Here is an 8,818-nt window from a genome sequence, read left to right as displayed (position 1 = left end):
CAAAAAACAACTGAAATTTAGCACAGTGAAGCTTCAAACACTAGCTTCTGAAAATAATGTTAACCAAATTTCCCTTCACAGGCTCAAATTTTTGGAGAAAGAAATAAATCATTTTTAAAAACAGTCTCCTTTTGCTTGGATAAAATGATTTTTAGAGATGCTCAGCAAACACAGTAGTAGTGAATATCTACAGGTCAGTGGAGGAGGGCTGGTGTTCTGGATCATAATCATGATGAACTGAAAATGCTTGTGTAATCAAAAAATATATTCCTTTATTTATATAGAAGACAAGGAAGTGCTTTTAAAAATGGCCACATATTCAATGAATCTCTGGATTTGAACAGCCATCTAATGGATGGTTGGCCTGGCTTGCCATCTTTATGTGAATATCGACAACTCATCCCTCCGTCCACATGGTCTTGGTGTGATTGGCACACATTTGACTTACCCACTGACTTTATGGATGGCTAGAGGCCTGAACAAAATTCCTTCCTCAGAAATTTGGAATTGAGTAATTGAGTCTCTCTCCAAATGACAGGGCATGCAAATTCTAGAACTGTTAGTCACCATGTTTTCTATTTTGTGGGCCAAGATGCAGGAAAAAAAAAAAAAAAGGTCTACAGGGAGAGATAAGAATGAAGGGGGTACTGAGGATAATTGAGAGGGAGGGAACCTTCATGGTATCCAGGTGTGTGGTCCCAACTTGTCCTTGATGACTCTTGGATTCTAAGACAAAGCTCGGTAACCTCATTGTAAGCAATCACTTTGTTCAACCAAACCACTCTGATGGTTGCAATTAATTGCAACAGAAAGTCTCTTATGAAGAGACTTTTCAGGATACGTGGAGCCTACCTATTAATTTTTTTTTGTCTGTACCCCACCTTCCTCTGCTCCCAATTATCCTCTGCTTCCTATCATTAATCCAGATACTTAGGGTACGGGATATTTTATTTGATCTTTTAAACTGAATCTCTTGGCTTGTTGAGGGACAGTGGGTGTAACTTAGAAAATCCTCAAGGAATGCTTTAAGAAGTGACTTTTTGAAGTATCCAGGATCTTTAATTGATCTGAATGTGTAAATCAAGTTTTTACAATAGCAATACTCAACATTTGTTTCTTACAATATTAATTCTGAAAGCATTAAGGGAAAAAAGTGTTCTATAGTAAAGTAAGTTTTAGGAAAAATGCAAAAATACAGCTCTTCTTAAAGATTCATGGATCATGTGAACATACTAAAGGCCCTGACAAGTCCTGCAGTAACAAAGGCAATCTCTATATATTAGCTCTGAATTTTCCAAATTTACAGCAGATTTATTTTCTTTTTTATTATTATTTTTTAGTCATACATGGGCACAGTATCTTTATATTGTTTATTTATTTTTATGTAGTACTGAGGATCGAACCCAGTGCCTCACATATGCGAGGCAAGCACCCTGCCACTGAGCCACAACTCCAGCCCCAGATTTATTTTCTTTGGACTAATCTTTATTTGCTACATTTTGAAATGTTACTTAAGATGTTTATTTAACTCTGCTTTACAACCAAATTGAGTTAGAAATTGGCCCACATTAGGAACTTTGATAGTGAAGACCCTGAAATCAACTTCAGACTCTTACCCTCCTACCTCATAGTCTTCAATTAATGAAGCCACTAATACAAAGGCTGAATAATGGTCCAGACATCCAGTTCTGTGGGAAAGACTACATTTTGGCCCCATTTGTAGCCCCTACATTTCCTAGAGTCCTGAGTTTATGCCTTCATTTTATGCCTTTTTCAAAATATAATACACATAAAGTAAAGGGCATAAATCACAGGTGTGCAGACGTAAATTTTGACAAACTGTTTCACACACTACTGCAACCTGAACCAGATCAAGAAATACTATTGGCTCTCAGAAACCCCTTCATGTTCTTTTTCAATGATCCCCCCGCCCTAATTCCCAAAAGATATCAACTGTCTGACTTTATGCCTTTTCCTCCAACCACATGGATTCATCCTGGAGGACAGAAAACAAGTCTTGATTTCTTTATATCCTCCATAGGATCTAGAATGGGATTTAGTGAATGAAGGCCAGTTAATTGTGCTCATCTTTAAACCACAGCTGCCTATCAGACTCCTAAATAGGGTTGTAGAAGGGCCCTGAAGTCAGTTACCTGGGTTCAAATCTGCCTCTAAGAATTATACCTGGTCTGACTATGGGCAATTGCTTGTCTTTATGTCAATTTCCTGACTCACAGAAAGAGAAAAATCTACTTTATGAGGATGTTGTGGGTATCAAGTGAAATACTGACAGCTCACTTGCAAATAAATGTTCAACATATTTCTCATATTTGTCACCCATAAATACTCTTTGGCATCCCCCATCCCCCTTTGTTAGACAAGGATGTCAACAGTGAAAATATCAGTTTCACCCTCAAATGTTGTGGAGGTGTGTGGGCAAGTATTTACTTGTAGGACTGGTGCCAGTTACTCCTTCAGCGCTGATCTTCCTGCTCATTGCTGAGGTAATGCAGGCCAAGGGGCCTCCATGGGTGATTGCTGGAAATAAGGTGAGGGCAGGAGAAGATGCTTTTGCTCTCATGGAAATGACTCTTCAAAGGAGAACCCAGAAAAAAGGGTGCGCGTGCACACCCACCAGCTATACTGTAGGCTACTCTAATTGAACTGGCTGCAGTTTTCAGTATTTCTTAACCCTATTTTGTCTGAACCAAGAAAGCAAAAACTTTTTAGGAGGACCTACTTACTCTAGGAAGCTGAGTACCTACAAATATTTTGCTCTGACATCTCTCTGTCCTATCATCACTATAATTCAGAATAAGCTTTCAAGTAGCTTGGAATCAACTGAGTGTAGGGAACAATTCATTTGTTCAGCAACTATGTCTTAGGCACTGCAGTAGGCGCCACATGGCCCCCTAAAGGTCTTAAGACCCAATTCCTGGACATGTGATGTTACCTTCATGGAGCTTACATTCTGATGTGGAAGACAGACAACACACAGATAGATGCACAATCTAATGTCAGGTTGCCACGCGCGGTGTATACTAGAAATAAGGACGGGAGCCTAAAGGGGGCTGGAAGAATGGTCGGGAATAAGTTGGGCGCGCAGGAGGTGCGGTGCACAGTCAGCGGGGTGTAGGGGCTTCTATCTTACTCTCAGCTTGGCTTCGGGAGTTCTCGGTTTGGGTGGGAAGCAGCAGCGAGTGTGTCCCCAGGACGTGATGGGGGCAGGGGACAGGGGGCGGGGCCCTCTGGTCTGGCCCTGAAGTTGCTCTGAGACCACGTGAGATTTCTCCAGCTTCTCTAGCTTTCCACGTCCTTTAACTCAGGTTAGAATAACCAAAAATGCGTGTGGCTGTCGCTCTCAGGGCCAGCCAGCGGTGCTCACAACCCTTTCCGGGAGAGGAAGGAAGTGGCCGTCGGGCCCACCATGGCTCCTCCGGCCAGGCGGGCTTCCTTAGGCCCACTAGAGGAGGCCGGCAGGCTGCCGTTGCGGAATTGAAATGTTGAGACTGAAGGCGTGTTGTTTTAAAAAAAAAAAAAAAAAAAGCTCTCCCTCACCGCCCGATCTGCTTCTAATTATGCCAGGGCCAGACTGCTAACCACACGCGCTTCCGGCCAATCCTAGAAGGCCCAGGCGCCTTCTCAACCTCCACGCACCAAGCCACGGGCCGCGAGCTGGGCGCGCCCAGACCAGAGCAGCGGAGCCAAGAGTCGCGGATAGCGACCCCGCCCCCACCTTGCCGAGCCCCCCGCGAGGGGACCGCAGGTCGACGTTCCCCGCTGTCTGCCCCTACTCCTGCTGAACGCGGGAACTGAGGCAGGGCTCCAAAGCCGCTCCCGGTTCTTACAAGAGTCATTTTTTTTTTTTTTAATTTGTGGTTGTAGAAATGGACAGCATTTTATTTGTTTGTTTTGATGGTGCTGAGGATCGAACCCAGTGCTTCACACGTGCTAGGCAAGCGCTCTGCCTCGGAGCTTCAGCCCCAGCCCAACAGGATGTCATTTTAACATCACTCTTTCCTCTTCAGCTTTACAAATTGGAGCTGCACAGATTCGGTTTCCTCCTCATCTAAGTAGAAACAAAATAATTTTCAGTTCATATAATGAAAAGGTCAAGGGCCCAAGGTCCTCTTAAGAAAAATCACAAAGGGATGTAAATGTGGAAGATATCTTTTACCCCAAATTATTAATGCAAGATTATAATAATAATTGTGAGAGTCCCCCCCCATTTAATTATTCTGACACCTTCTAATGGCTAAATGCAGGAGCTGAAGAAGGAGGGGTATCTAGAAAAAGATTCAATTGTTCAATGCCGAATATTTTCTCTGATATAAGGTGACTGACTCATAGTGGGGTAGAGAGAGGGAGCATGGGAGGAACAGAGGAAGTCTAGATAGGGCAGAGGGGTGGGAGAGGAAGGGCGGGGGCAGGGGAGTAGCAAGGATGGTGGAATGTGGGGGAGATCATTATCCAAAGTACATATATGAAGACGTGAACTGATGTGAACATACTTTATATACAGCCAGAGATATAAAAAACTGTACTCTATATGTGTAATAAGAATTATAATGCATTCTGCTGTCATTTATTTTTTTAAAAAAATCAATAAAAATAAATTTTAAATGCTCAATTGTTCATCGAGTAAACTCTATTTAACACTTAATTGTTTATTTTGAGATAATTTCTAACAGAAAAGTTGCACCAGTAATAAAAAGAATTTCTGAATATCTTTTTCCCAGATTCCAAATATTAGCTTTTGATTATTTTCTCGTTTTTTTTCCATTCATTTTTATTAATTGGCATACAATTATACATATTTATGGAGTACCATGTAATGATCAACTCAGGGTAATAAGCATCCCCATCTCCTTAAGCATTTATCATTTCTTTATGAGGGGAATTTTTGAACTGCTGTTTTCTAGTTTTTTATAAAATCAAAATATGAACATTTTAGCACTTTGACTCTCATTGCTTGCTACTTGCATGCTCTCTCTCACATTGTTTACTGAATTCTTTGAGAGTGAATCGCAAAAATGATAACCTTTTCACCCGTTCAGTGTGTATTTCTCCAAAACAAGATCATTCTCTTACATAACTGCTGAACAATGACCAAAATCAAGAAATTAACATTAAGGCAATGTTATTGTCTAGAATATAGTTCTTAGATTTTTCCAGTTGCCAGGAAATTTTTTATACTAAAAGAAGCTGCTGGATGATATGTGGAATTCAGTTTAATGTCTGTTTTAGTCTTCTTTAAACTGAAGACATTTTTTGGTTTTGCTTTGTCTTTCTTGACATCAATATTTTTGAAAAATGCAAGCAAAATGTTTGGTAGAATGTACCTCCATTTCGGTTTGTCTGATGTTTCTTCGTGATTAGAATCAGTATGTGCACATATTTTTGTAGGAATACCATGGCAATGGTGTGTATATCTCAATCCTTCCCATCAGGGGGCACATAATATTGTCCCATCACTGGTGATAGTGACTTGTATTATTTTTTGAGGAGATGTTAACATATTATGAAAGCTCACTATATCTTAGGAAGTTTGCTAGGCTAATGGTTCTTAAACTTTTGATCTTAAGAATATACTACACTCGTAAAGATGATTGAGGCTTGGAAAGAGCTTTTATGTTATACCTATTATCTATTAATATTTACTGCATCAGAAATTAAAATGAGGACATCTTAGAATACAAATTTATCAATTTGTTTAAAAGTAATAATGAACCCATGACATTGTTATATGAATAATACATGTCTTATGGAAAGTATATTTTCCAAAACAAAATAAAATTGTGAGTGGAATGTCATTGTTTTACATTTTTGCAAAACTTTTAAATATTTGGCCTAATAGAAAGCAGCTGGATTATCATACCTGCTTCTTGAGTCAATCTGCTGCATTACATTTTTTGGTAGAAATATACGAAGAAAAATAAACATTTGTAATTGGAAAAGGAAGAGGTGTTTTAGTAGCTTTTTCAAGTAATTGTGGATAATCTTTTTAATCCTGTATCAAAACTCACTCAATAAGTAGTAATTTGTTAAAGGTTAGTTGTAGCATAAAATCTGGAACCCTATCAATGAAACGTTTTATTGTGTTACATTAAAAGCCATTGGTATATTATGCCCTTTGAATGGATTTTTGTAACATCATATATTGGTCATTTGGAAAATCTTGACTCTGTGAGTTATACTAAATGTTGCCAGTTTTCTATACAATAAGAAAAAAAATCACATTTGTCAATATCACAACTTATCTCTTCAGAAAGTGCTTCCTGCTGGGAAACTGAAATTTATGGTGGTGGATACAAATTTTCCAAAATTTGAGTTTTCACTTGACTGTCAAATTTTTATTATTGTTTACAAGTATGGTGAGTTGTTTTCTTTGAAGTGACATTTTTACTTTGAGAAAATGGCCACTAAATTCCAAAGTCTGAATAGTCATAGTTTGCTAACGTTATTTCAAGTCAAAAAGGATGGTACAGGAAAAAAGTGACTAGTTCAACTCACAATGCAAACAATGGTACAAGTGCTTTTCCTAGACAACCATTGTACTTTGGTATGCAGCCTAAGTTCTTTACGTATGTCCTCCATTTATCACTCAGGCTGTTAAAAAAACTAAAAATTCAAGAGTCAAAATTATAAAAAATTAATAAATTCTGCTTCATCAAGGATGTTTAAAACTAAAACTTGATTTTTTAAAAGTCCAATGTGCATAGCATGAAAGATTACAATGCTTACTTATATGGCTTGGAACTACTGCCTTGATTTGCCCTAAAATGCAGCTTTTGTACACCTATTGTGATTTGTGAAAATGTAAGTAAAATGAAAGAGGGAAATAGTGTCTTAACAGTATGATAAAAGTAGCCCTAAAAGTGTCTCTGGGACCCTAGGGTCTGCAAAACACACTTTGATAGACAGTGAGGTAACAACATCTATTTAATATACATATTCTGTCCTCTAAGAATCCAAAGTCTAGTCAAAGAGGCAGACTAGCTGACAAGAAGCAATTGGGTGAAGATTCCATGAGTAATACTGGTAATAGTTTGTTCTTTTGAATCTTGAGTTCATGGGAAGTAACCTATCTAATTTAATCTAATGGCTATATATGACTATTGATCACTTGAAATATACCTATACCTAATTGAGATATGCTCTAAACATAAAATATCATGTGGAAAAAGAGAATAATATCTCATTGGATATATTTCATTGGTAATTTTTATATGGATTACAAGTAGAAGTGATAACCTTTTGGATATATTGGGTTAAATAAAATATAAAATTAAAATTAATTTTATCTGTTACTTTTTACATCTTAAAATGGAGTGACTAGAAAATTTAAAGCTGCATATATGGCTTGTATTATATTTCTGTTGGGCAGTACTGTTACACATAAGTACTCAGATAAAATACTGTTTATAAGAAAGGCCAACTGTAGCAAAGATAATAGTGCTTTAAAATGGAAGGATTATTTTTCAACTGATTTGGAGCATTTGAGGCCAAGAGCAAAACAAGAACTTTATTTACATATTGCAGCAAGGACTATTTAAATCACTTGGTAGAGATTCAGGTTGCTGATGAAATATAGAGAAAGGTAACTAACCCAGTCTTTGGGAGATTGAGAATGCTTCCCAGAGAAAGGGACATGCTGGTTGCAACTGAAAAAAAAGTTAAAAATTCTCCAGGTGAATTAGGTGCAAGTGGGGAAGAAGGGAGAGGGTACTCTGGGGAGAAGGAACAGAATTTGTGAAGGCTCAGCCTTTGCTCCTTGCCTACTTGGAAAACTCAGGAATTTATAGGGGCTTGTTGTAATACTGTTACATCACCACCTGTAGCTATTTACATAAAGTTCTGTTTTCCCTGAGGCACTCATATATAAAGGAGAAGATTTATTTTACTTTCCTGCATTTCTCAAAAGAATCATGAATTTAAAACTAGAATTTTAAAATCTGGAAAACATCTCAGGCTTATAATAAGAGATACTTTGCAATTACTATTTAGTTTTTACAGACATGCATGGGGTTTTGCTCATCCACATTTTGCCAAATATTTGACCTTTCCCTTCTAGGACAGTAAAAACTTGACTCCATAATGCATAGAACTGCAAATGGCTCTCAACAAGAAGGAAAGAAAAAAGAAACATATTTACAAAGACTGAAAAGTGATGTCATGATTAATTCTGCAATGACACCACATCAATATTATCATTAATGCCAAATGGGTGGGGTGGGGGTCCAGAGGGTCTTGATGATTAGAGATCGTCCAGCCCCATCTTAGCTCCACTACTCACTATAGATTATTTTATTGATGGGGCTAAGATTTAAACTGATGATCAGATCTCTAACTTGACCTCTCCCTTCCTCCTCCTTACATGAAAAAAGCATGGCTCATGTTCTTAATCTTTCAAAAACTAGAAATGAGAAAAATCTTTAGTGTGAAAACAGCTGGCCCAAACTAACTACCTGAGCTCCCAACTTACATTGTGATCATCTCACTTAGGTAGCATCCTGCCTACGTGGTCCTCATTGTCTGAGCTTATAAGTGGCAACCTTACCTTCACTTGAATGTATGTGCTATGGGAATAGGGCTCCATCTGCTATGCTGGTTGCTGTGTCTTTAATGTCTGCATCACATCTGGCATACAGTGGGTGTTTAAAAGTGTTGTTTAGCTCACCCCTTAGTGCATTTCTTGACTGGTAACCGCCCAGAAAGTGTTCCATTTGGCATCGTTGAGAATGACAATGTGTCCATCAATCCAGATGCTCTCTGTTCCCCAGGAGACTAGAACAGGATAAGATCTACTAACAGTAAA

Source organism: Ictidomys tridecemlineatus, chromosome 1 (genome assembly GCF_052094955.1).
Source record: "Ictidomys tridecemlineatus isolate mIctTri1 chromosome 1, mIctTri1.hap1, whole genome shotgun sequence".
NCBI classification, from domain to species: domain Eukaryota; kingdom Metazoa; phylum Chordata; class Mammalia; order Rodentia; family Sciuridae; genus Ictidomys; species Ictidomys tridecemlineatus.
Note: the sequence above shows the minus strand (reverse complement) of the source record.